Here is a 27,697-nt window from a genome sequence, read left to right on the forward strand (position 1 = left end):
CACATGTAAGTTAAAGGGGGGGGGACTTTTTTCCAAACCTTTTAACAATTCACAATTGCTTAGTTATTCTGAGAGGCTGTGTCTAGTTGCACTGAGTACTGAAAGCAAGAATTCAGAGCTCTGTCTCAGAGATAACGGTGCAAGCTAGCACAGTGTGTGCCAGATGCATACAGGCGGAAAGGAACGCTTAAAAGGTAATATACTCGGACAAGAACTTATTTTGTAGGGTCACACATGCGCAATGTAACAGGAGCTGACTGCCTTTAAAAGACGTCATGCATACTAAAATTTCTAACTGCGACATATCGGAACCAATTGTATTGTAATTAATTAATTGTCCTAATGCTTGGTGGATGTGCAATATGGGCATGGCTGTCTGATTTAGATTTTACTGTACTGACTGATATGTTTTAATCTAATTTATCCTATCTGTTCCTTCCTTCCATTCCTTTCCAGCACCTTTGATCCAATGATCTTGAGCAGCAGATATCTTTAAGGCAAATATGGAGGAGAGGTACTTGGTCTCTTTCCACCAGCAAATAAGGGACTATATCGTCTTTTGGTACAATAGGGGGTAGTTTATTTAAAATAGGAGAAGTCCACAGTTCACAATAAGAATTATAATGAGGGCATTCCAGTGTTATATGGGGCAAAGAATCGACCTTTTCTATGTCGCACTCGCAAAGTCTATCCGAATAAGGTATATTACAGTATCTCCCATGTAAAACTGTTGAAGAAGCAGCATTCAGACCTGGGAGCATAAATGCTCTGCAATAGTAAGGAACTATTAAGAGTTTAATGTAGGCTGGGATTGTTGGAGATGGAAGAATGCCAAAGAACTGGGTTGAGCATACTCCCAGAGCACATATAACTGAAATAGAGTAATCTAGATCTTTTATTCGTTTCTAGATGGCTGATTCACTCTTCCCAAGTCTCATTATATCATCCTATACTAACCTGAGGCTGGATAGTTTCTTATCTATTTCTTGCTATCTGTTTTTATTGTATTTATTACCCTCGGGCACAGAGGGCAATCTAAACTCCCCTCTGTCTGGAGATCAAGGGGTGGGGCCACCAGCCATGTGACCATTTTCACTGAGGATGATTTATTTTTTTAAAAACTCCCCCCTTGTTCCAGCTGACCCAAAGTGACGTCATTGGCCCTGGGACCATGCATGCACTTTGCGCGTGCACATGTGGTACCAGGGGCACCACCTCCCACCAAGAATTGCCCTCTGTGCTGGCAACCCACTGAGTTCCACCACCTCTTTTCCCAGAAAAAAAGCCCTGCGTTCAATTAGGTACTTGTGCCTAGCCAGGAGAAAGAGGACCCTTCTGCTTCATCCTTCAGACAGCCCAGTACAGTTGGGTGTTTGATATAGAACATGTATACAACATTCTTATGGTTGTGAAAAATACAAGAAATAAATGACAATGGAACCCAAATCTGCTCCACATAATCTACTTGATTCTAATCCCCAGGTTACGTTGGTGTGTGCCAAATTTTTGGAAGCAGCCTTTAGATTCTGCAGAGAATATGTGAACACATGACATGAATGACTCTCAAGTTAATCTATCCTATTTTAATCTTTTGGAAATGATTCAGATTCTGTTTTTAGATTGGAACCGAAATACTTCTATTACTATGGTTGCATTTCTGTCTGTTTTGTGCTCATTTACGAACCGCAATAAAATTTGACTGGCTGAATCTGTCTCACTGTGAGCCAAGCTACAAGTGACTTTTTTCACGTGGAGAACACTTGATCGTTCTCGCAAGTTTTCCTGGGAAGTGAAGTCTGAGTGTCCTTCCCTTCTCTGTTAGAATAACTGCCTGAAGAGCCAGAGAAAGCCGGCGGCAGCAGCAGCTTTTGCAAATCGTTCCTCCAGTCACAAGCCTGCTGCTCTGGAGAAAGCCACTGTGTCAGTGAAGCTCCCTGGGAGCAGGATGCCCAGGAAGAAAGTAGCAGCTGCCCGCCTCCAAACGATCATTGGGAGTCCTCTTCTTGACTGGAGGAATGATTTGCAAAAGCTGCTGCCGCCGCCAGCTTTCTCTGGCTCTTCAGGCAGCGATTCTAACACAGAGAGGAAGGACACTGGGACTTCACTTCCCAGGAAAACTTGCAAGAACGATCAAGTGTTCTCCACGTGAAAAAAGTCACTTGTAGCTTGGCTCTGAGAGGGGCAATCTCACCTTACTCATCTCAACATCCTACATAGAACCCACATTTCTTTACCTTTTTTAACCCAGCATTTCCCAATCTGTGAGTCGGGACTCAAAAAGTGAGTCACAAAGATAGGATTGCCAGGTTCCCCCCTGTCAACCAGCTGGAGGTGAGGGTTGAGGGGTGCATGTACTCGCATCAGCGGCAGAGTACATGGGCATGCATGTGTGTACTCACATGCATGCCCATGTACTCTGCCACTGATGTCATTCTGGCATGAACCAGAAATGGCGGCATCACACCAGGGCCAATTAAATCAGCCTCAAATCAATGTCTAAAAGCAAACAAACAGTGTGACACTGTTATTCCTGGGCTGCGCTGGAAGTGACATCACTAGCAGGGGGCGTGGGTGTGCCCATTTTGCCACCTTGCCAATCAGCTGGAGTTCGGCGGGAAGAGGATTGAGTCACCATGGGATTGCCCACCATTGGCGGGCACCTGGCAAGGCTACTTCCTGTAAGAAATATGGATAGCTATTTTTACAGGCGATTAGGCATCATGTGGTTCAAAGAACCTTGTGGATGTGGCATGTCCTTCCTGCTCCTCTGGGGCTGTTGGCTACGGGAAAGAACCACAAGTGGTTCTTACTGGGGGCATTCACACAACAGCACAGAGAGCCATTGCCTGTGGAGTCAGGTGACACCAGACAGCCAATCTGATGCTTTTATCTGATATGCAGTTCTCGTCTCGTCTGCTGCCTTCCCTTAGTCAGAACAGCCTGTGGAGAACCTATCACTTCCTGACTCAGAACCACTAGGCCTGGAACCAGCTTGATTTTGGGCCGTCTTACTATCTTTCCAAATGTACTTGTCTGTCCTTGGGCAGAACATGTCGTGATCATTCCCTCAAACTGCTCCAACTCATTTCAAAGGAACTTGTGCCAAGAACTTCCTAAAGGATGACTCCTGCACCCTTTGTCCCCCAATCACTGATTCAGCAACAAAAAAAAATCACTTCAGGAGCAGTCTTGCAAAGAAACGACCTTTTGATATTTTTCATGACTGATGAACTTACAGAGAGATGTTTTCAAATGTTAACAACACCATGAACTTAAGCACTGATACAATGGATTGTGACCGCAGATAAAGACAGAAATTACTTCTAAGTATGGTGAGCTTTAGTGCCCGGTTGCTCCTATAACCTCTCTCTCAGATTGCATCTATCCATAAATATAAGTGAATGTCAGACTATTTAAAAATACAGCAGCACTGCAGATATCTTATGATTAAAAAAAATCTGCTTACCAGGAGGAGTTGATTTATAAGAGCCAACAAAAAATGTACAAAGCTACTATAAAAGAGACATAGTACCTGTGGAAAGGATCAGGCAAATACTATTTTTTTTTAAAAATACAGTAAATTTCATTTAACAGTTTTCTCTCCCACACACATTGCATAATGTCTGTTCCTGATAGCTAACTGCTTGAATCAGAACTAATTCAATCTTTTCCGCACCAGTATCCCAATTCTAATTAAGCACAGACCATTGTGGCTGTTTGGAAACAATATTGGTTATCAGGCTTGTCAGATGGAGGCTAGAATTATACTGGACCGCAGGGAAGGAGGGACTGGCACCAACCCTTTTTTGCATGTGCCCCCATGCCCATCCAGCACAATGATGTCACTACCGGAAGTGACGTCAACCGCCAACTAATTTCTGAGCGCCTCGGGTTGGTTGGCCACTCTTAGGTGGTACCACACAGCCTCAGGAGCCTCTCCCCCCAAATCCTCCCAGCAGTTGACATAGCATCTCTGAAATATCGAAAGCTAATGTGCAACTGGCCGTCTCATGCCATTTGTATTTATTTACTTATTTACTGTACTTATTTAATTATTTATTTGTCCGTTCGTTCGTTTTATTCAACTTATAACCCACCCCTCCTGCAAGTGGGCTCAGAGCGGCTTCCAACAAATATACTGATAAAATACAATAAAAAGCTATTAACATATTAACACATTTAACCATTGGAAGAGGACCAGTTTTATTTAAAACACCAAGCCTGCATAAATGCCACTTCTTCGTTGGAACAGATAACTGCAGCTTCTTGTACACAGGCGTTGCATGTTTGGGATACTGACCCACAAGGGGGATATGATATTTTCAGAATGATGTTCTAAATCATTGCTGTATGTTGTTTGCTTATTATTATCACTGGCAGATTGGCTACACTATACATCATGTTTCCGATCCACAAGAGCAAGTATTTCTCTGGGCAGTACAAAGCAGATCAAAGTCACTCTTGCGCATCACATAAACCTCTGGTTTACTTGCAGATCCACGTCCCATCGCGTTTTAAAAATAGTTCCAACGATATTCTCAAACCTGCTACTTGATTGAAACACTCCCGGGGAACATTGCCTTCTCCCCTACCATTATTTTCAGAAGACCGCACAGAGATTCATGGTATAGAGAAGTATAGACATGTCCATTCTGTATCAGTGAGTTCTTTCCAGCTTAGTTAGATGGTGCAGGACAATGAAAATCACAAGCCCTTGTCCAAACCACACTTCAAAATTAAAAAGCACATTTGTTCTAGTTTGTCTTCTTCATCTTTTTCATCATAGTCACTATTATCTGACAATATTTCTGAGAATGACATGAATTTCAAAACTGACATAGACTATATATATATATATATAGCAAGTACCAATATCCAAAAGCAACTAGATACATTCAGTTGTGACATAAACAGGGAAATTGATGTGGTGGATTCCCCCCTGGTGTAAATCTCGGAGACTGGATTTCTGTCAAAACTAAAATGTTCAGGCTCCACAAAGTTATGTAGGTCTTAAAAAAAAAAAAGATTAGTGAGTTAGAATCTTTGATCTGATTTTAAATTTACACTGGAGTTCAAACTAAGTCACTGGAAGGTATGAAGAATGAATATACCTATATGGACATTTACTGTATTCTAATCAAGAGAGTCTAAATCAGGAGCCACAGACCACAGATTTTAGTTATAATATCACAGCTGAATGAATAGAGTGGGCACTGAGTGGTACTATGACAGGTTTCAGTGGGGGACAAAATTAGATGAGACACAAAACCTCTGTAGATTTTCTGTTCTCTTCCATTTATGCAAACTGGGAGACAGCTTGCTGCATGCTTCCAGACAATGCAGGTCCCCACGGGCACGGGGTATGTACAGTCACTCTCTCCTGTGAATTAGGCAACACATTGATGTTCCATGAGGATACAGCTTCCATTTACAGAAATCAGAACCATAGAAAATCAAGGTTGTGGTTTGCTTGAACGGAAGCTAGCCCACCTGGAAAATCAACACATTGAGATTCACCAAGAGCAACCACACATACAGTCCCTGTATTAGTGGCTGGTGGGCTCCTAGTTCAACATGAATGGGACAGAACAGAGTATCTGCATAAGGCTAATATGGCTCTTGGGTGTATCCAAGGGTGCAGGGTGTGAGTGTTTATTAACATAGTTTCTTGCAATTATTTCTCTTCTCTTCTTTGTCTCTCAGGATACCCATGCACATATCAACACCAGATAAAGGCAAAGGCATACACATCTAGGTCTAATGGTCTAGAGCAATAGTTCACAATGCTGTAAAACTGGTGGGCTGGTCATTCATACAGGTTGTCTGGAGAAGAACGAGGGACTGGTAAGTCTATGTGTGTTTGAGAGTGGAGGGAACCTTTGCTTCCAGGATGATCTCAGGACATCGGTGCTGTCACAGGAACCTGCCTTCTTCTAAAACAGACCATTGGTCTAGTAAGATCCGTACTGTCTATTCAAACCTGCATTGGCTCTCCAGGGACTCAGGCAGAGGTCTTCCACATCACCTGCTACCTGGTCCTTTGAACAGGAGGTGCTGAGAATTGAACCTCAGAGCCTCTGCATGTCAAGCAGATGCTCTACCACTGAACCAGAGCCCCATCATAAGGAGATCCCAGTTTTAGACTATGAAGACCAGATGCATCAAATCCCCCCTTGACATTTGTTCTTAATTACTGGTTCTAGTCTCAGATCGGGAGGTAGGAATGGCTAAAGAAGGAGGGGGGGGAACACCCAACACTATTATTCGATTGGAAGAGTGGAAAATCCACTTTCAATAACAACAACAACAACAACAACAACAACAACAACAACAACAACAACAACAACAACAACAACAACAAAGATAGTACTTAGGTTTGCCAGATTCCCTTCCTGGTGTGTGTGTGTGGGGGGGGTGCCTGGCACTTACCTTATGAAACTTCTGGTGCAGCACGATGACATCACTTCTGGGAGTGACATCATTGTGCAGTGCACGGAAGCACTCCTACGCTTCACATTGGGCCGATTTGGCCCTTTTGGGGCCCAAGTTAGCCTGATACGAAGCAGGGGAGCACTCCCAGGGCCTGTTCGATGACATCACTCCTGGCAGTGAGAATGTCATGCCATACAGGGAGTGCATCCCAGGAGGCCCATTCCCCTGCCTTCCCCCCCCACCAGCCAGATGAGTGGTGGCAGGAAGCAGAGGCTGGGAGCAGGGGATCCCCAACCCCCACTGTGGGAATGGCAACCCTAACTGTACTATATTATGTCTCTTGTAACTTTCTACATTCAATGTGTTAAGTATGCAATCCTAGGCATACTTTCATAGAAGAAGCCCCTCGGAATTCAGTGGGATTTACTCCTGAGTAAAAATATACAGGATCCGGTTGCAAGAGAAAAATCAGTCTAACTTCTGTGTTATTCATAACAGCATTTCTCCCCTTCCTATTTATTCATTAAAACCTAGTAATACTAAATAGGATAACAACATGAGATATGAACTAGAGTCAACCAAGTACATCTTTAAATTCAGAGAATGATTCATAGTGTGAAAGACTGAACTGAACAAACTGGAAGAACTGGAAGTGACGCTAAAAACATAACTCATTTTTTATGAGAGGGTTTCTTAGTTGTTTTGCGTCGTTTTCTTTTCTGTGTGTTTCTAGTTAGCAACTTATCTATGGTTCTTGCATTAAGAGTTCAGATATCATTTTAAGCCAGTTATTTTTTTGCGTGGGGGAGATTTGTTTTAAGTGAAAATATTTTCAAAATGTCAATGCATTTTTATTGAAAGATATTATTATTAGACTGAACCACAATAGCATTAGGTTCATTCAAATATGTGGTATTACTATCCACACTTATGTGAAGGCTTGGGGAATGTAAGTTTTAAAAAAGCAGCTAGTTTAGACAGCCGTTCAACACCACTTCCAAGAATAGAGAATTGCTTACTTTTTTTTAACGCTAAAGAATTATTCAACTATTTTCATAATATTGTATCTAGAGATGATCTTTGAAATTCAGCTGGGTGTTTCAATTAATTCTGGGCTTTAGGAGACACTTTTTTGTGTGTGCCATTATATTTAAAATACATTACGTAGAGCCCCGTGGTGCAGAGTGGTAAGCTGCAGTGCTGCAGCCCAAGCTTTGCTCATGACCTGAGTTCAATCCCAGCAGAAGCCGGGTTCAGGTAGCCAGCTCAAGGTTGACTCAGCCTTCCGAGGTCGGTAAAATGAGTACCCAGTTTCCTGGGGGTAAAGTGTAGATGACCGGGGAAGACAATGGCAAACCACCCCGTAACAAGTCTGCCAAGAAAACGTTGTGATGTGACGTCCCCCCGTGGGTTAGTAATGACTCAGGGCTTGCAGAGGGGACTACCTTTACCTTTTTACATTACGTATTAATCATCAGAGGGAATTAGTTAAACTTTCTCAGCTGCATAAACTGGTAGTGGACATCGATCTGATTCAACTCCCTCTTCCAGCTCTTATATCAGAGGAATCATTTACAGATATTCTCCTGCAGCATATAGGCTCACCAACCCTAAAGCAGTGTTGCCACCCCTTTGAATATATGCTGTTCCTCTTTATCTCTTTGAAGAAGAATGAAATGCATCTGCTGCTTGCAGCTATTAAAATGTAATTTCATCAAGTATGCTCATGAACGTTCACATTTCCACAGCTCTACACTAGGAGGCAAGTTTTTCCCACATACCAGCCTACCACACTGTTCTCCGAATGGTACGTAACAACAAAAACAATTTTTTTGCAATGTAATGTAATTGTCAAACAGCTGTCCATGCAAAGCAGCAAAAAACAGGCCACGATCCTGTACATGGGCTATTTAAGGCTTTATCTATGGTGACTTTAAAAAAAGATGCAAAATTATTTAATTGCAAAGCCATCTAAAGCAGAAATCTTTAAACATCCCAAACTCAGAATGCACCTTTCAGCCCAGGACAAGTTTGCCAGCTTCGCAGTGATAGAATCATAGAATCATAGGGTTGGAAGGTACCACTAGGTTCATCTAGTCCAACCCCCTGCAAAGTGCAGGAAATTCAGAAATACTTCCCCCCCCACACACACACACAATGACCCTTACGGCATGCCCAGAAGATGGCAAAAAAACCATCAGGATCCCTAGCCAAACTGACCAGGGGAAAATTGCTACCTGATCCCAAGGTTGCGATTGGCCTTACCCTGGGCATGTAAGAAGGGGCCTCGAGAACTAAGCACTGATGAAACCGTTCTTGCCCACCCTCTTATGATTTGCCCAGGTTCACAGAATCAGCATTGCTGTCAGATAACCATCTAGCTTCTGCTTAAAAACCTCCAAAGAAGGAGACCCACCACCTCTCGAAGAAGTCCACTGAGGGACTGCTCTAACTGTCAGGAGGTTCTTCCTAATGTTTAGCCAAAAACTCTTTTGATTTAATTTCACCTCGTGAGTTCTGGTCCGACCTTCTGGGGCAGCGGAAAACAACTCCACGGCATCCTCTATACGGCAGCCCTTCAAGTATTTGGAGATGGTTATCATATCACCTCTCCATTGTCTCCTCTAAACATACCAAGCTCCTTCAACCTTTCCTCATAGGTCTCCAGACCCTTCCCCATCTTTGTTGCCCACCTCTGGACACATTCCAGCTTGTTTATGTCCTTCTGAAAATGTAGTGCCCCAAACTGAACACAATACTCTACGTGAGGTCTAATCAGAGTAGAGGAGACCAACACCATCACTTCGTGAGAACTGGACACTACGCTTCTATTGATACAGCCCCAAACAGCATTTGCCTTTTTAACTACCACATCACACTGCTGACTCACGTTCACTGTATGATCTACTAAGACCCCTAGATCTTTTTCACACACATACTACTGTCAAGACAAGTCTCCCCCGTCCTATAATTATGCATTTGATTTTTCCTACCTAAATGCAGAACTTTGTATTTATCTCAGTTGAAATTATTTGTTTATTTTAGCCCAGTTTTCCAGCCAGTCAACATCATCCTATATCCCGACTCTGGGCCAAGCCACACATGACGAATGACTCTTGAACGGCAAGTGTATTTCTCCCTGTTCACTTGCCCTCCACTCAATCCACTTGCCGTTCAAGTGTCATTCGTCATGTGTAGCTTGGCCCTCTGTCTTCAACCATATTTGCTACCCCTCCCAGTTTAGTATCATCTGCAAATTTCATAAGCATTCCCTCTATTCCTTCATCCAACTCATTTATAAAAATGTTGAACAGAACAGGTCCCAGGACCGATCCCTGAGGCACTCCACTTGTCACTCTTCTCCGAGAGGATGAGGAACCATTAACAAACACTCTTTGATGGTTGGAGATCTGGAATTACAACTGAACTCCAGGTGATATAGTTCAATTTGTCTGGAGAAAATGGTTGGTTTGGAAAGTGAACTCTATAGCATTATGCCTCACTGAGGTCCCTCCCCACCCCAAACTCCAACCTCCTCAAGCTCCATCCCCAACTCTACAGGAATTTCCCAACCCAGAGGTGGCAATCCTAGCCCAGGGAGGGGAAGTCTGGGACCCACTGGGCCAAGCTACACATGACGAATGACACTTGAATAGCAAGTGTATTTCTCCCTGTTCACTTGCCCTCCACTCAATCCACTTGCCGTTCAAGTGTCATTCGTCATGTGTAGCTTGGCCCTGAGTTGCAAGCATGTGATAGGTAGTCCTGTGACATCACAGCCATGTCACAGGAAGAGGAAAAGACAGAGTTCAGATGTCACCAGGTCAAGCTCAGGACCATGGGCAGCAGTTGAGAGAACCAGGGACAGGAAATGCAAGCCGCAGATCAAGAGGCGTACTGCATACAGAAAAAGCCATCTCAGGCAGGTTCAGAAAAGTCCTTTCTGGTCTTGCCTTTATTTATTTAAATATTACCCCATGTCTGTCCTTTGTGGCTCCATGCAACTTACAAATCCAGCCAGGCTCAACTGCCCCTGCTCCTTTACTGCATAAGGGAACCAGTGTGGTATAGCGGTTAAGAGTGCCAGATTTGGGAGACCCAGGTTCGAATCCTCACTCTGTCACGGAAGCCCGCTGGGTAATTTTGAGCCAATCATACACTCTCAGCCTAAACTGCCTTGCAGGGTTGCTGTGAGGAGACAATGGCAGAGAAGAGAACGATGTAAGCCACTTTGGGTCCCCATGGTGAGGGAGGAGTATAGACAAAGTAAACAAACATAAATTTGTGACCTGGTGTTTCCCCACCTGTGAAAGATTGGCACTGTTGGGGAAATGGGGCTCTGAACTGCAAATGGTCATGTGTGGAATTCTGGAAGAACAACAGGTGAGAGTTAGGGATGGGCTCTGATCTGCCAAGCAGGGGGAAGAGGAAAGAAAGCAGATATTGGCTGATTCCACACATGTTGGATAATGCACTTTCAATGTACTTTATCAACCATTTGAGGTGGATTATTTGTTCCGCACATGAAAAAAATGCGTTCCAAATGATCTATAAAGAGGATTGGAAGTGCATTATCCAACGTGTGCGGAATCAGCCATTGTATCTAGAGACAATCTTTGAAATTCAGCTGGCTGTTTCAACCAATTCTGGTCTTTAAGGGACAATTTGCACGGAGGAAGGGCCTCCAAAGTTACCTCTGCAAAAAAGGAACCCTCTGCTCTGCTGGGATGGCTCTGCCTCCCTGATTGACTGTTTCTCTCAATGGGCATGCAGTGAGGGGGCGTCATCCAGGCTGCCATGTGCTCTAGTAGCACATCCTTCTAAAGAGCAGGAGAAACATGATGGCACTGCATGGGGGTCATTCCATCTTTACAAAGACATGTTTTCAGTGAGAATTTCCCCAGGCACAGTAGTGGCTAATAACATCCATCAAATCTTGGCCCAAAGTGCTTAAATTTGATTTACATAATATGCTCATAGAAGCTTGGATCCACTGGAAGATTTCCACATGCACTGGAGATTTTGCACTGAAGCAAATGCAACACATCCTAAATTTCTTTCCTACTTGCGGTAGGTATTGCACAAAATCTTGTACACGTGGAACTTCATGTAGTCTGTTAATGTTTCCTGCTTGTATAATCACTCAATCCAAACCAATGTAACAACAATGGATTGAACTGGATGAACTTGTCAGTGAATGGAGGTTAATGCATACTGGGTGAGCCACACTGGGCCTTCCTGTACCACTGTACAGAGCCACCTGCCCTGCTTCCAGGCTCACTAGGTACCTACACGAGACATCTGACCCATGAAGAACACATGTGGGGAGATGCAATGTTAGTTGGGTAGCTTAAAAAGGCAGAGCTGGTGGCAGGGCAATGGCTTTGCTATACACTGGAGCTGTGTGAAGGAGCTGTGAAATGCCAGAAGAGAAACTTCAGCCCATTATAACCTTTCCAGGCCTAAGCTCAGCTCTAGAAGGCGGCTCCAGCCCATTTCCATTCCTTGCTGCCCTCTGGTTGTGATTCTACACAGTTTTAGACTAGAGAGGTGAAATTGACAGAGCCTTGGGATGCAAAGATGAAATTAACAACCCTCCGAAGAGTGATCTCCATTGGCTCTGTTTTTTTAAACTACATTTCCCGGCTAACACTGCACCTCCCTACACTTGACAAACACATTCCATCTGCATCTGGAGATAAAATCCAAAGCTCTTTGGTTCAAATTGAACAACCGACATACCATAATTCTAAGAACTGGTGGTGTGATTTGGATCTATTCACATTGGTTTTACCATGCACAGTCCCTATGCCAATGTTACATCCACGTATATTAATCTGGTAGGGCCAGCAGTGGGAAAGAAAGATGCTGTCTCATTCCCCTCCTACACTAACCTATCCATGCAGAAACTCTTCCAAAGCATCCTGCGGTCTGCACGAACTATTTAATTGGAAATGGAGCATGAGAAGGTAGTCTACTTTATCCTTGGACCTAATCATGTTGTCATTATTAACACATCCAAGCAAAACAACTGAATATTGTATTCAAAAATGGAGGAGGTCTTCCCAAAAATTTAACTATAGAAGCACAATATCAATGCTAACTGATTTTTTCCCCTTTGTACTCCAATATATAAGAAATGCCCTCAATCAAAAGAGCCTATATATGTGCATTTCTAACATCCTTTGGCAGTAGAACAGTATAATTCTGTCTTCGGCACTTTAGATCATAAACACTATAGGAAGCCACCAATTTTATAACACATGCAAAAAAAGTGAAGTTGTCGATATGCAATTAATCACAGGGCATCATGCTATTTGCTGAGGCAGTTAATATTTAATGCAATTTTGGACATGCAAATTTGAGAGAGTGAAAGGTAATATGCAACATTAGTCAAACTTTTTTTCCCTCTGAACGTTCTCTCCTTTCAGAGCTTACCAGCAAGCATAATCAGGAATAATATTTCTATACTCTGAACTGCAATTCAGCTAAATGGATGAAAATGGGGATTCAGTAAGAATGTACGTCCCTTCAGTCCACTGGGTTTATGGGTACATGTGGCATTTCCAGAAATAGTCCATGTGCAAAATTCTGATTTCCTGTTATATACTTAAAGAACAAGGCAGTAGGGTTGCCAACTCCAGGTTGGGAAATTCCTAGAGATTTGGTGGGAGGAGCCTGGAAAGAGCAGGATTTGGGGAGGAAAGAACCTCAGCGAGGCATAATGCCGTACAATCCACCCTCCAAAGCATCCATTTTCTTCAGGGGAACTGATCTCTGTGGCCAACTTATTAGTTGTAATTCTGGGAGATCTCCAGCAACCCTACAAGTAAGCTATGCCCGTTATGACATCCTTCCTACATGTTATGTGCCTTGTTATTCGAAAGATGTAACGTGTGTAAAGCTGCCTTGTCCTTTTTAAAAAGAGCTAGGGCGATCTGTTAAGAGATCTCCCAAGGTCACATTTGCTTTTGCTCTTCTTTGCTAAGGATATCAACTTTGAGAATCTCATCTTTGAATTCACTAAGGCCTGGTTCTCACAAACAGCGGATGAAGCGGCAAGCCCATGTTGGGGTTATACCATTTCAGACCACATGAATGAATTCCCCCCCAAATTCCTGGTATATAGAAAGTTGGATCCCATGAATAGCCATGCTAGGGCCAAGCTAGAAGTGACAAATTACATTTGAATGGTAAGTGAACAGACTCACATGTATTCCTCTCTGTGCACATGCACTCCATGAGATTGCATGGAGCGCAAGTGGAGTGCAAGTGGAGCGCAAGTGAACAGGGAGGAATACATGTGAGGGCCAAGCTACACATGACGAATTACACTTGAACAGCAAGTGTATTTCTCCCTGTTCACTTGCCCTCCACTCAATCCACTTGCCGTTCAAGTGTCATTCGTCACTTGTAGCTTGGCCCTGAGTCTGTTCAGTTGCCATTCAAGTGTAATTAGTCACTTCTAGCTGGGCCCCTAGGCTTCCTACTATTGCTGGAGGCCTCCTGACATCAAGCCCCATTGCACAAGGAGGAAAATAAAATAAAAAACAGTGATGTTTCCAATGTGACTATACCAGGTACTACCTGGAAGTGACAAAAGGTAGCTCTAGGCATCACCACAAACTCTATGCACAGTCCTTGCCCCCCCCCTCACCCCTCTCACTGTTTTCCAGGCTTGACGTGGCAGCTTTACATACAAATGAGTTCCATATACAGTACATAGGGCCAAGCTACACATGACGAATGACACTTGAACGGCAAGTGGATTGAGTGGAGGGCAAGTGAACAGGGAGAAATACACTTGCCGTTCACGTGTCATTCGTCATGTGTAGCTTGGCCCACTGTCTCTGCTTTGCACAAGATCAGTGATTTTCAATGGGCTCTTGTGCAAATGGAGGCTCTCTCTGTGGCACAAACTATCTAGAATGCACAAAGCTTGCTCATGGGATCACACTGTGGTTTTCAGGAAGCCTTCTCTCTTAAAGCCATTATCTTGGACACGTCCCAAGGCAGGCTGAGACTCACTGCAAACTCAGCAGGAGTAGAGGGAGTCACATTATTGCTACACAACTGCTGTGTTCTTTTAATCTTCTCCTTCATATTGGGAGAGGAGGTTGGAAGAGTCGCACTTTGAAAGGGAACGGCTCCTTCTCGAATTAATGCCGGAAGATCAAACTCAAAAACCCAGGCAGCAAATGTTACCCCACCCTCAGACGAGGGCTGAGAGGATACTTCAAGCTCTTCCAGTTTCCCCTGCTTATTGAAACAGCTGTGAGAAGGAGACCTCCAGGAGTCGAACAGCTTCCCCCACGAGCAGCTGCAATGCCTATTCCCTCTCTGCAAGGATAGCCTTTCTCATACTGAAGTGAAGAAAGGAAGAAATCCACTGAAATGAGACGTAATAGTCTGGTGCATACACTCACTAGGCATTCACTTAGCAGAGGAGAGGCGAAGTGTTCTTTCACACGCATAACATCACATATGAAGACCTGAAAATCCTTTTATTGTGAGAGTTTGGTTCACGCAGTCTTTGCTTCCTTATCTGGCATGAATGTATTGTGTGTTCATATCTGCCGTGAATGTATTCTGTGTTAAGTACTGGCCCTCTGAGGGCATGAGAAGTTTCTTATTGAAGTTAAGGCAGTAGGTTATCTCGCAAGTATTTACTTTCTCTTTCCCCGCTGCCACCAGAAGTGTGCTTGAAGGCTAGCTGTGGCCAGCTCGAAATGTATCTTTCTTGGGAGCGGAGATGATTTCATTCTTTGTTCTGTCTAGCCTAAACCTAGCTTCTCCCTGACAACCCCCCTGGCTCTTTCATGTCCAAAACTTTAATGGCCGTTATCCTGATGGTGGGAACCTTCCCTGTAACTAACACTACCAACCCCATCCATGTCACTTCTGCCAGTTCAGCTGTCTGAGCACCTTAAACTTGCTGGATCTCTAATAAAGTTACTTCAACCAATACCCCTGAGTGTTTGCTGTGGAGAACTTGGGGATTCTACCTGCCAAGGACTGACAACCAGAGCCAGTTTGGTGTAGAGGTTAAGAGCACGGGACTCTAATCTGAAGAACCAGGTTTGATTCCCTGCTCCACCATTTGAAGCCAGCTAGGTGACCTTGGGTCAGTCACAGCTTCTCAGAGCTCTCTCAGCCCCACTTACCTCACAGGGTGATTGTTTTGGGGATAATTATAAGATAGTTGTTGTGGGTTTTCCAGGCTGTATTGCCGTGGTCTTGGCATTGTAGTTCCTGACGTTTCGCCAGCAGCTGTGGCTGGCATCTTCAGAGGTGTAGCACTCACTGAGAGATCTCTGTCTTTTGGTGCTACACCTCTGAAGATGCCAGCCACAGCTGCTGGCGAAACGTCAGGAACTACAATGCCAAGACCACGGCAATACAGCCCGGAAAACCCACAACAACCATCGTTCTCCGGCCGTGAAAGCCTTCGACAATACAATTATAAGATACTTTGTAAACTTCTCTGAGTGGGCATTAAGTTGTCCTGAAGGGCAGTATGTACATTTATTATTATTATTATTATTATTATTATTATTATTACTACTACTACTACTACTACTACTACTACTACTACTACTACGACCACCACCACCACCACCACCACCACCACCACCACCAAAAAGGGGGGCACAAATTAGATCATCACAAATGTGGGCTTTTAGGTGAAGCACCCTTTCAGGTGTGCGGGTTGAAGAGAAGGGCTTAAACTATTCCTTGAAAACAAGAAGATGCCTTTACTGAGCATGGATGTCAACATCCAGGTGGTGCCTGGAGATTCCTTGGAATTATGGCTTATACTCCACACTATTTAGACCAATTTCCTAGGAGAAAATAGCCACTTTAGAGGGTGGATTCTTTGGCATTATATCCCTGCTGAGATCCCACTTTTCCGTAAACTCTTCCCTTCCCAGGCTCTGCCTCCAAATCTCCAAGAATTTCCCAACCTACTAGTCAATCAGACACTTGGTGTATCTATGTCAGTATTGTCTACTTGGACTGGTAGAACCTCTCCAGAGACTCAAGTAGAGGTCTTTTACATCACCTACTTCTTTTAAAGGGAGATGCCCCCGATTGAACCTAGAACCTTTTGTATGCAAAGCAGTTGCCTTACTACTGGGCCAAAGTCCCTTCTTCTCTGCACAAAATCATTGTACCAGGATTAGAAGCGGGCATAAACTGGGGAAATGGTGGTTCATTGAGGTTTGTGGTTCAACACATTTCACAAACCATGAACCACAATGAACTTGACTGGTTCATGAACCAGTTTGTTTGGTTCATCGGTTTGTCACTTCTGGGGCTGCAGAATGTCTACAGAAATCCCCCTCCTCTCATTGCCAAGGTAACAGATTGATTGGTGCCAGGCTGTCTGCAGTGATGAACCAAAAAACGAACTGTGGAAACTGCTCGAAAAATCATAGCAGTTCGTCAGAAAGCTGCTCCAATGAACCACTGATTCACGAATAGGGATGTGCGTTTCGGCATTCTGAATGCCGAAAGAATGCCGAAACAAAAGTGTTTCGGCATTCTTCAAGAATCCCGAAACGTTTCGGGGAATGCCGAAACGTTTCGGGATTGCCGAAAGAAAAACCCGAAACGTTTCGGGATTCTTTCGGCATTCTTTCGGCATTCGAGAATCGCCATTTTGATTTTGCTAGCCGTTTGCCTTAGCAAGCGGCTAGCAAAATCCTGCTGGAAGCAAAGGCTTCCTGCAGGCTCTTAGAAGAGGGGAGGGGGGGAGAAGGAGTGAATCACTCACTCCTTCTGTCACCCCCCACCCCTCTTGCAAAGGAGGATAGGGAATCCTGCTTTGCCTTGCAAATGCAAGGTGCAAGCATTGCATTGCACTTTGCATTTGCAAAGCAGCAGAGATTCCCGCCAAAACTAACAGGTAGGGGAGGGGGAGCAGGAGGAGGGTGGCTCTTGGAGTGTGGGTGGGGAAAGGCAGGGGACTGGGGACTTTAGGAGTCACCAATCCCACTGCTGCATTCTCATGCCAGCCAATAGATTTAAATCTTTGGCTGAGGCTGCAGCAGGGGATTTAAATTTGGAGCAAGACTGTCTGGAACACTTCTGTTGCTGCTGCTGCTGAGCTGTGACCGAGAGAGGAGAAGAAGAGAGACTGCACCTGGAGCCTGGAGGACATCTGCCTGGAGGATCAACTGTGCTGGACATCCTGAGAGGACACCTGGTAGGCCTTTTTAAAATTTTTGTAAATTTTTTTGATGCTGGGCAATGTGCTGCTGTGGCCTGCCTCTGCAAAAAGGTGTTGCAGTTTATTCTTGGCATGGCCTGGGGGACAGGTTGGGCAGACAATGTTTGATGGTGGGGTGGGGGTTTCAGCATTGGTTGTTGTGCTTGCCTTCTTAAAGCTTGATCCACTGTTTTAAGATTAAAACAAGAGTGTGCCAGCTTTGGGCCTACACAGGCCAGAAGCCTTTCTTCTGGCTGGCTCTCACAGTTGTGCTCCACAATCTGGAATGGTGTGGCTTGCTTTTCTGTGTCTGGTCCCCTGCTTGCAAGGATTCCCAACAGGCTCCGTCCTGATCAACTGTGCCAGCCTGTTTATCGGGTTGTTTTATCTGTTTTATCAGGTTGTTTATCGTTGGTTCAGCATTGGTTGCTGTGCTTGCCTTCTTTAAGCTTGATCCACTGTTTTAAGATTAAAACCAGAGTGTGCCAGCTTCGGGCCTACACAGGCCAGAAGCCTTTCTTCTGGCTGGCTCTCACAGTTGTGCTTCACAATCTGGAATGGTGTGGCTTGCCTTTCTGTGTCTGGTCCCCTGCTAGCAAGGATTCCAATCCCAACAGGCTCCGTCCTGATCAACTGTGCCAGCCTGTGGGCCACACACAGGTATGGCCTGGGGGACAGGTTGGGCAGACAATGTTTGATGGTGGGGGGGGGGGGGGTTTCAGCATTGGTTGTTGTGCTTGCCTTCTTTAAGCTTGATCCACTGTTTGAAGATTAAAACCAGAGTGTGCCAGCTTCGGGCCTACACAGGCCAGAAGCCTTTCTTCTGGCTGGCTCTCACAGTTGTGCTTCACAATCTGGAATGGTGTGGCTTGCCTTTCTGTGTCTGGTCCCCTGCTAGCAAGGATTCCCAACAGGCTCCGTCCTGATCAACTGTGCCAGCCTGTGGGCCACACACAGGTATGGCCTGGGGGACAGGTTGGGCAGACAATGTTTGATGGGGGGGGGGGGGTTCAGCATTGGTTGCTGTGCTTGCCTTCTTTAAGCTTGATCCACTGTTTGAAGATTAAAACCAGAGTGTGCCAGCTTCGGGCCTACACAGGCCAGAAGCCTTTCTTCTGGCTGGCTCTCACAGTTGTGCTCCACAATCTGGAATGGTGTGGCTTGCTTTTCTGTGTCTGGTCCCCTGCTTGCAAGGATTCCCAACAGGCTCCGTCCTGATCAACTGTGCCAGCCTGTGGGCCACACACAGGTATGGCCTGGGGGACAGGTTGGGCAGACAATGTTTGATGGGGGGGGGGGTTCAGCATTGGTTGTTGTGCTTGCCTTCTTTAAGCTTGATCCACTGTTTGAAGATTAAAACCAGAGTGTGCCAGCTTCGGGCCTACACAGGCCAGAAGCCTTTCTTCTGGCTGGCTCTCACAGTTGTGCTTCACAATCTGGAATGGTGTGGCTTGCCTTTCTGTGTCTGGTCCCCTGCTAGCAAGGATTCCCAACAGGCTCCGTCCTGATCAACTGTGCCAGCCTGTGGGCCACACACAGGTATGGCCTGGGGGACAGGTTGGGCAGACAATCTTTGATGGTGGGGGGGGGGGTTCAGCATTGGTTGTTGTGCTTGCCTTCTTTAAGCTTGATCCACTGTTTGAAGATTAAAACCAGAGTGTGCCAGCTTCGGGCCTACACAGGCCAGAAGCCTTTCTTCTGGCTGGCTCTCACAGTTGTGCTTCACAATCTGGAATGGTGTGGCTTGCCTTTCTGTGTCTGGTCCCCTGCTAGCAAGGATTCCCAACAGGCTCCGTCCTGATCAACTGTGCCAGCCTGTGGGCCACACACAGGTATGGCCTGGGGGACAGGTTGGGCAGACAATGTTTGATGGTGGGGGGGGGGTTTCAGCATTGGTTGTTGTGCTTGCCTTCTTTAAGCTTGATCCACTGTTTGAAGATTAAAACCAGAGTGTGCCAGCTTCGGGCCTACACAGGCCAGAAGCCTTTCTTCTGGCTGGCTCTCACAGTTGTGCTTCACAATCTGGAATGGTGTGGCTTGCCTTTCTGTGTCTGGTCCCCTGCTAGCAAGGATTCCCAACAGGCTCCGTCCTGATCAACTGTGCCAGCCTGTGGGCCACACACAGGTATGGCCTGGGGGACAGGTTGGGCAGACAATCTTTGATGGTGGGGGGGGGGGGTTCAGCATTGGTTGTTGTGCTTGCCTTCTTTAAGCTTGATCCACTGTTTGAAGATTAAAACCAGAGTGTGCCAGCTTCGGGCCTACACAGGCCAGAAGCCTTTCTTCTGGCTGGCTCTCACAGTTGTGCTTCACAATCTGGAATGGTGTGGCTTGCCTTTCTGTGTCTGGTCCCCTGCTAGCAAGGATTCCCAACAGGCTCCGTCCTGATCAACTGTGCCAGCCTGTGGGCCACACACAGGTATGGCCTGGGGGACAGGTTGGGCAGACAATGTTTGATGGTGGGGGGGGGGGGGTTTCAGCATTGGTTGTTGTGCTTGCCTTCTTTAAGCTTGATCCACTGTTTGAAGATTAAAACCAGAGTGTGCCAGCTTCGGGCCTACACAGGCCAGAAGCCTTTCTTCTGGCTGGCTCTCACAGTTGTGCTTCACAATCTGGAATGGTGTGGCTTGCCTTTCTGTGTCTGGTCCCCTGCTAGCAAGGATTCCCAACAGGCTCCGTCCTGATCAACTGTGCCAGCCTGTGGGCCACACACAGGTATGCTGCTTTGGCCAAGGTAACCCTTTTTGGTTGCTGGCCTGGCACTCACAGTTGTGCTCCACAATCTGGAATGGTGTGGCTTGCGTTTCTGTGTCTGGTCCCCTGCTTGCAAGGATTCCCAACAGGCTCCTTCCTGATCAACTGTGCCAGCCTTCGGCCCACACACAGGCCTGCTGCTCCGGCTTTGGTAACCCTTCCCGTTTGCTGGCCTGGCACTCACTGTTTTGCTTCACATTCAGGTTGTTTATCGTTGGTGGACCTCTTCTGGACTGGACTGCACTTGGTGGACATCGGCCTGCAGATCTCTGCGTGGAGGATCAACATTGCTGGACATCTGCACTGGTGGACTGGTAGGGTTGTTGTTAAATTTGGTTTTTGAGCTTATGTCTGCTGCTGTGCCTACCTGCGAGCATATGCTTTGGCTCTGTCTTTATGGCTTGGGCCGGGGGGGGGGGGGGCATTTTCTGGTTGGGCAAGAGGATATTGTTTGGGGGTTAGGGGGGCCAGCATTGATCGCAGTGCCTGCTTTCTTTCATGTTTCATTTTTCAAGTTTGAGTGTGGGGTGGGCATGAACTGCTGTTTCACAGGACTAAAAAATGAGTGTGCCAGCTTCTGGCCTGCACAGGCCAGAAGCTCTGCTGGGTGGATGTGTTTTGTTTTGCTGCTGGTTGGCCCTAGCCTTTAAGGGGGGGGAGCTGACTTGGCTTGTGCAACGGGGCCTTGAATTTTGGGGTTGCGTGTGCGGCGTGTGGTGTTGACTCTGCTAACATTTCCAATTTTCTTGACAGCATCGTGGAGGAGAGGAGGACCAGCTGCAAGACCGCCTGAACATCGCTGGACTGCAGGACTGGTGTTAGTGTGAGCGAGTCCGGGTTCATATTTGGGTGGCCTTGGGGGTGGGTTCTTGCTAGCTTGGGAGGGGGGAGGCTCATCTTCAAAACACCACATCCACACCCCACACCGACATACCACAGATACATCGGTCCCGCTAAATAGTGTCTCTTAGGTAGGTAGGCCAGTTGGTAGGTGATCAGTGGATAATTGCCCTCAACATAATTATTAGGGAAACCGAGCCTAGTTTTTTTTAAAAAACTAAATAGGGACTCAGCAGGGAAAGCATTAGTGAGTGAGTGTTAGGTTTGAATTCTATATATATATATATATATATATATATATAAATTTGTAATAGCTGTCAATAGGCTTCCCATTAGTGCCCCCATAACTAGGGTTCCACTGCCCATCTCTGGCACCCGTGGTGGTGCCAGGCCGGCCCGGGCATACTAGTGTGTGAGTGTTTAAGGCTTTGTCACCTGTTATTGGGGTTTAGGGCCAGCTCAATTCCAGAGGAATTCAGCTGATTGGCAGGCTCAGGTTCCCTGACATAAATAGGGTTGCTTAAAAAGGCACTTGATTGTTCATCTCCAAGTCACAGAGCCACTAGAAGCACAGATTTAGAGCAGGTTAGTTAGGTCTTGAAAACAAAGTTGACCTTTGTTTTCTAAATCTTTTCTGATTAGTTAGGGTTGAATTTGGGAGGGGAAAGTATGTCGGAGAGGAAAGCAGAGAGGGGCCCCGGGGGAAAGGCTAGGGAGAAATCTAGAGGGGAGGAGGGGAGGGGGAGGGGGACTGCTGCGGCAGCCCCTCCATCTGAGCGGAGGAGGCCCTCCCCTGCGCTGCTGCCGTTCACCAGCCTGGCTTCTGGTGACAGGAAGAGGGTTCGCAAGACTCTCTTTCCTGAGGCAGCTGCTGGAGGGCCACCCCCAACCCGGGTGCGTGAGGCAGGGGCTGGCACTGGGCAGGGGCCTGCTGCTGAGGCTCCTCCTCCTCCAGTGGTTGCGAGCCAGCTGCTGGAGGAGGGGCAGCATGTGGTGTCTCCTGGGATGGGCACGGAGCACATGACTTTCCCTGCGCTCCCGCTCACCCCAGGAACCCGGAGGATGTTGGAGGAACTGCCCGTGAGACCCCCCCTGGGGCGGTCCACCCCAGTTTCCTCTGAGGCCAGCAGCAGGCCTCTCGCGGCTGTGCAGGAGGAGAGGACGCGGGAGGAAGAGGCAGAGACTGTGGTGGAAGAGCCCACATCTCTGCCCCTTCAGCCTCGTCCATCCCCACCTGCCCGGCCGAGAGTGGGACACGGTGTGTCCGGCCAGAGCACCTCACAGGAGGTGCCGCAGGGTGGTCCCGAACGCGCTTCTCCTGGGAAGCGTGGGATGCCCTTTTCCTCCGAAATCTGGAAGCACTTCCAGACAACGGAGGATCCCCGAGCAGCCCTGTGCCTGCATTGTAGGCAGCGCGTCAGCCGTGGCAAAGATGTGTGGCATCTCTCCACGTCTGGGATGAGGTACCATATGAAGAGGCACCACCAGGCGGTGCTTCTTCGGGAGGAGGGTTCGAGTGGCGCCGCACGGCCGCCAGCTAGCCAGAAGGAGGCAGGCTCCTCTGGTGCTCTCCCCCCAAGGGTACCTGCAGGAAAGGGACGCCAAGCCTCTCTCCCGGAGATGCTTGGTATGCAGGGCGCTAGTGTGCCCAGAGAGGGGATCCGGAGGGCGAGCAGGCGCATCACGCGCCACATCGTCAACATGATAGCAGTGGATGGGCAACCGTATTCCGTAGTTGAAGACTTCGGCTTCTCAGGGCTGCTCCAAGATTGCTTTCCCTGGTACGCCGTCCCTGCTCGCACGTCGTTGAGCAGATCGGTGGTGCCCTCGTTTTACAGGGCTGCCAGGGATCATGTGAAGGCACAGCTGTCCCGGGTTGCCGGGAGAACTGTGCACTTCACATCGGACATCTGGACCTGCCCAAGTGTGCAGCAAGCGTACCTCTCGCTTACTGCTCACTGGTGGGAACCCGAGTCGGTTCTGGGTGGGGGCCGGGGGGAGGTTCCTAGCACAGCTAGACAGGGAAGGATGCGAGACCGCCAGGCCGGCTACTGCAAGGCCTTGCTTCACGCCGAGGTGCTCGACGTGTCCCACACGGCGGAGAACATCGCTGCCACCTTAAGGAGACAGTTGGACGAGTGGATAGGCCAGGGACCCGCCACCGTGGGATGCATGGTGACGGACGGTGGCAAGAACATGAGGGCAGCGGCGCATCTAGTGAGCCGAGAGAGCGTCTACTGTGCCGCTCACAAGCTTCACCTAGTGGTGAGAGATGCGCTGGGGTTGGGCTCCTCGAAGGAACCCGTGGATACCCGGACCCGTGAACTCCAGTTACTTGTCCAGAAATGTCGGAGGCTCACGGGTCACTTCTCGCGCAGCGTGAAGGCCACGCACGAACTGCGCCAGACACAGGTCAGGACAGGTGTGCCAGAGCACGCTCTGATCACTGACGTCAGCACTCGCTGGAACTCCACCTGCGCCATGCTTGAGCGCTTGGTGGAGCAGCAGGCCGCACTCCACGCGTGGCTCTCCGAGCACCGCGGTGCGAGTCAGGTGGGTGAGTTCAACCGGGAGGATTGGCTCACCATCACCCAGACAGTGGAGGTCCTGAAGCCCTTCAAGGACTTCACTGTGGCGGTCTCGTCAGACACGGCGACCCTCGGTCTGGTCATTCCCCTGGTGCACACGCTCCAGAGGAATCTGGCCACCCTTGCAGACCGGGTCGCGCCCCGTGCTGACCTTGTTCCAGCGGTGCGCGCATTAGTGAGAAGGCTGCAGCAGGGCATAGCTGCCAGGCTAACTCCTCTCACTAAGGAAGAGTCATACATGTTGGCGACCATGTGTGACCCGCGCATAAAGGGCACTTTCGCCGAGCGGGACGGGAACCTCACCCAAGCCAGAGACGGGCTCTGCTCTTGGGTGAGGCGCAGGCAGGCCAAGAGGGGACGCCTGTCGACAGGGGGGACGCAAGAGGGGCCCTGCCGTGCGGGTCCCTCTGACGCCCCCTCTGCGCAGGCCCCCCCCGAGGCCACCACCGGAGTGCCGATGGAGATGGAGATGCTCCGGTGGGCCCTCGTCCCCTCTGGGGTCGTGAGGACCGTGAGAGAGGATCCGGCGGAGGCGATGGTCAGGGACTACCTCGCGGAGCCCTGCGAGTCGCTCTCCACCGATCCGCTCAGCTACTGGGCCAGGAAGGAGTCGGTCTGGCCGGACCTCTCCCTCGAGGCGCAGCGGCTGCTCTCATGCCCTCCGACGAGCGTGGAGAGCGAGCGCGTCTTTTCACATGCGGGCGACATTGTCGGCCCACATCGCACTCGCCTTCTCCCATGGAGAGTCGAGCAGTTGACCTTCCTGAAGGTCAACTCTCGCCTCTTCGATTTCTCAGGACTGGACTTCCAGAGTGACTGAGGTGAGCCCAACTTGTGGCCTGCATCCTCTATGAGTCCAATCCTTTGGAATCGCGCTCTCCCCTGTATAAAACCCTGTATATACAGTTAAAACCGGCCAGTAGAGGGAGGGTGGTTAGGAACCAGTGGCAAAGGGAAAACACCCAGCAATTTGAAAGCCCCCCCCCCAGGGTATTCAAAACATCTCCCATCACTGAGACATACCCTGTGGGACCAAATTTATTATGAAAAATAATGCCCCAGAAACATGGATTGCTACTGGAGGGAGAAACAGGTTAGATAGGGATTGCTTAGGTGTTTTTATCAGATGAAATCATTGTAAAAAAAATTGTAGAAGAATTGTTGTACTGTTTTTTGAAAGTTGATGTTCTGTTCATGTAAAAAAAAGGAAAAAAAACCAAAAAAAAATGTTGTGATTATGTTTTTTAAAAGTTGATTGAATGTTCATGTAAAAAAAAAAAAAACCCAAAAAAATGTTGTGATTATGTTTTTTAAAAGTTGATGTTCTGTTCATGTAAAAAAAAGGAAAAAAACCCAAAAAAAAATGTTGTGATTATGTTTTTTAAAAGTTGATTGAATGTTCATGTTTAAAAAAAAAAATTTGATGTTAATGTTGGGTTTGCATGGTTGGGGGATGCGGGAAGAGTGGTGGATGGGCACCGGCCAATGATGATCTCTCACAGATGTTCCCAGGTAAATTCTGAGGCTGGTGTGGGGGTGGGGGGAGACCTCTGCAGAACTGCTCCAGAAATACCATTGTCCAGTGCCTTGGAAGTGCCCAGTTCAGCTTTGTGTGTCTGAACTGAAAGCACAGCCACAGGAAATGACATAGGTTCTGCTGGACCCTGTTGCAGTGGTTCCCCCCCATTAAGTCGTTTTATGGAGGGAGAGTTGTATTAGGCTGGTAGTTATTATGATCATCTTCTGTTTCCATGCCCTGTTGTGCCCGCTCACTATGTGACCTGTTGTAATGTTCAAAACTTTACTGTTTGTCCATTTCAAAAAAAAAATTGTGTTTAAGATTCTCTGATGTGTAGTTAATTGTGTTGTGTTGTGCTATGAGGGACAATAAGTGTAATATGTTGTGATTTGTTGACCACTTGTAATTTGAAAATGAGAAAATAAAGGTTTTTTAAACTTAATGATTGTGTGTCTGTGTTCCCTTCTTTGATGGGAGGTTGGTTCCCAGCATAGGGAACAATGGGGCAGGCTGGCCAGCCTGTTCCTGGGGTACTCGGTGTGGGGCAGCTGAGGGTGGTTTTGGTTCTGAGAGGGGCTGAGTGGAGGATTTGGGTCTGTGTGTGGCAGCTGGGGTGGGGGAACTGGGTTTGTGTGGGGCTGTAAGGAGTGGACTATGGGGGATGAGAGCACTGGTCGTCCCTTTTGCCCAAGTAGGCCCCTGCTACTGTCCTGGTGTGGGCTTCCATGCCTCTATCAGTTGCTGGCCCTCCTTTGCCATCTTTTTCAGAAATTTTCCTAGGGCTGCCAAACTCCTGGTTGGGCTTGAGTTCAGGTTAGAGAGAGTAGTTCCCTACAGAGAAACTGGCTGCTTCCAAGGGCAATCTCTTTAGAGGGCAAATGCGGACCATGGATTCTGGGGGAGATCCCTACTCAGATTTTCCTTTCCACAAGTCCCACCCCCAAATTGCCAGTAACTTCCAAGGCCAGAGTTTGCCACCCCAGAGAGATCCCGTTCCCACCCTCTTAGCCTTGGCATGAAAGTTGTAGCCCCCATGGAACGCTTCCAGGTTCCTGATTCCAAGCCCAATGACACCAATGTAAGACAATCCAGACCTCCATCAAAAATGGATTTTAAGTAGCAGTGGGATTGGGCTGCATTTCAGTCATTCACATATCTGGTTGTGTTCCCAAACATTTAGCTTATGGTTTTTTAAATCGGCGTATGGCACTTAAGGACACTTTTAAATGGTTCTAAAAACATATTTTTATTATGAAGTATTTAATGTGGCATTGATCAAGGGCAGGCCTTTTGGCCAAATGAGCAGTATCAGTACAGTAAAATTTAGACAAAGCTCATAGGAGGAAAAAGCATTCACACTGTGAAGTGGGAAGAAAGTTTCAATTTACATGTACCATGGACTCCGAAAAAGACATGTCCAGACCAAATCAGGCCTGCTTTCTCCCTTGAAGATATCAATTGATGATAGTGCTTATGTCACATCATGAGAAGACAAGGTTCACTAGAAAAGACAATAATGCTAAGAAAAATTGAAGGCAGTAGGGAAAAGAAGAATACCCTAGATGTGGTAGATTGACTTCGGTTTGCAATACATGGACAAGGTTTTTGGGATACTGTGGAGCTCAATATAATTCTAAAGTACACCACAAGTGATTTGAATGCATAAAACATACAGACACATACACATAAAATGTATATACCCCCTCCCCACCAAATTAAAGGTTTATCTTATGCCCCGGTTTTCTCCCCCATGGGAACCTAGAGTGGTTTACACATTGCTGTTCTCCCTTGATTTGTTTCACCCTCATCACAACCAGGCTAACAATAGACAGCTGCTCCATGCCTCACATTGGAGTGACTCCACCGATGGCCTTCTTAGTTGTTGGAGGGGGTGGAGGGGGGGGGAGGAAGGAAACAACGCACTCCTGCCCACTCTATCTGGGGCCTAGGTGACCAAATTGCTTGGCCTTGGCAAGGAGCCAGTGGTGGGGTGGCACTGGTTCTGGGGCCCCATCCAGAACATTTGTCTAGGGCCCCAAAATCACCTAGACTGCCTCTGGAAAACACAACACAATTGTTTACTTAGGCTGAGCCAAGAACATCCATCAAGCCTACAAGGCACAGAATCAGAGTCTGCCAGATTCTAGACCAACTCTCTAGCCATTGCACTACAGTGGATATCTAAAAATTGTTCATACCCCCACCAGCAACTTGAACATTTTTCTCCAAAAGGCACACAACTTGGCTGGGTCTCAAAAAGGACTATGATGCATGGGCCTGTCAATGCATACTGGTACTAAGGCTCTGGCCGGGGGGAGGGGGGCATTGTGCCAATGCCACCCTGGCTTTGGA

This window comes from Eublepharis macularius, chromosome 3, assembly GCF_028583425.1.
Source record: "Eublepharis macularius isolate TG4126 chromosome 3, MPM_Emac_v1.0, whole genome shotgun sequence".
Lineage (NCBI taxonomy): Eukaryota > Metazoa > Chordata > Lepidosauria > Squamata > Eublepharidae > Eublepharis > Eublepharis macularius.